At 33.0% G+C, this 1,827-nt stretch overlaps 1 protein-coding gene across 1 annotated transcript in view; it reads left to right on the plus strand.

The window, feature by feature from the left end:
• Nucleotides 1-1,827, plus strand: part of RAD51AP2 (RAD51 associated protein 2) — a 12,428-nt gene that overhangs the window by 1,534 nt on the left and 9,067 nt on the right. The gene's annotated exons all lie outside the window — the stretch shown is intronic.

Genomic DNA, 1,827 nt, shown 5'->3' on the forward strand with positions numbered 1-1,827 from the left:
ATATTAAAAATGTGACACTCGAAATAGGCTTTGAAATGTGGGTGAGATTTGAACAAGTCTCATTTATATTTTGATTATATCATTAGTTGAAGACATAACTTTCTGCATTTCTCATTTGCCATTTTCAAAGTAAGCATTTAAAAAAATAAAGGCAAAAACACATAAATAATAGTTTTAATAGATACTGTTTGAAACGGCAATGGCCAGACCATTAGTATAATGTTTAAACAAATAAATGCAGGAAAAGACTCCATTTTTGGTTTTCATTACTGTAAGTTTCTTCAGGATAGAGAAAACCAAACTCTATACATTTTTGTGCACCTAGCAGTGTCTTGGACATAGTTCTCAAACAATAGTTAAGTTAAATTTAATACTTCTGAGTTTTATTTGAATTTTAATTCTTAAACAATGCATAGCTGTGAAATAGTGGTGTGACAGAGATCTAAAAACAGTGTGCTCTGGGCAAACTACCAAGCTGAAGAAATAATCAAACAAGTTAAACAGATCAATCTAGACTAGAAATCACAAACAATGGCATTTATTTTATAGATTAAAAAGAAAAAAACTTGCTCCTAATATCACACCAGTGCACCAGTTATGTTCACCTAGCTAAACAAGTCAGACCTATCGGCTACCCACAAGAACAGAACAGATTGCATTAGAATGGAATGTAGATTTGTGGAATATCTGGGATAAAAAAGCAATGGAACCTAAGATATATGGAAGTGGCACTTGGAGAACTCACTGACATATAAGCTGAACCACTGCCAGATTCATTAATTTATAGTGTTGATGAAGTGCTCATGCTGCAAGACTTTCTACAAATTTAAGTAAACATTTCTCTAGAGGAATTTACAAGCTAAAGTAATCACAATATATCTAAGAGTATTTAAAAGGCATGAAGCTGATAAACATCTTAATACCTAAAGTAGTTTGCTAGTCATATACTGCTATATATGCTCCCATGGGTTCTGAAATGAAGGTTCCTGTTGCACATTGTTGTAGTTCTTATAAATTTTAACGTAAAACATTACAACTTTGAAACCACAACCAAGGGGAGTGAGGTTTTTGGATACTGAGCAGTAATTACATGTTTCTTAATAAACATGAATGTAATAATAAACATTTTGAAAATTATTCCCTTCTGTATGATTATAGAATTCACAAAAAATCAGGACTGGAAATCATAAAGAAATAATTCCAAAAGCAGAGGAAAAAGAAGAAATAGCATTTAAAAAATTTGTTCTTAGGTGTGAGTCAGAAGTGTATTATTTATTATTTATGCTTATACTAGATGGAGTAGTTCAAACATATAATTTTTATCTCTAAGTAATTTTATCCACAATATTTGGGAAGACATCCCCACAGCGTATATGAAAACTTTTTTTTTTTTTTTTACAGTTTTAAGTGAAGAATAATCACTATCTGGATAATAATTTCCACACTTTCCCTCAAACATTCTGACCAGTAGGTACCAGTGCCTTCTTCCGCCAAAACACACCGCATTAGTGAAGTGGAAATATGATTTTAAGTGCCACTGGGATGACTAAAAAGTTTTTCCAGACACAGAGAGATTTGGTCTGGTGCCTACAGAGCTAACAACACGATTTTACTGGACAGGTCACCTGAGCACTGTGGAGAAGCTGCTTCTGAGGAAAACCTGGAATTTTAGAATTTTAAAAATAAAGTTGCTTCCATTCACATTTTTTTTCTTAAAAGAGAGATTCTGACTTTTCCCCTTAATTCTGCCAGAGGGAAGAAAGTATTTACATCAGCTACTGCCCTGGCGTTAGAAAGAGGAGCTAAAAATAGGCAAAGTAACGGCCC

This window comes from Propithecus coquereli, unplaced genomic scaffold (assembly GCF_000956105.1).
Source record: "Propithecus coquereli isolate 6110/MARCELLA unplaced genomic scaffold, Pcoq_1.0 Scaffold41, whole genome shotgun sequence".
NCBI classification, from domain to species: domain Eukaryota; kingdom Metazoa; phylum Chordata; class Mammalia; order Primates; family Indriidae; genus Propithecus; species Propithecus coquereli.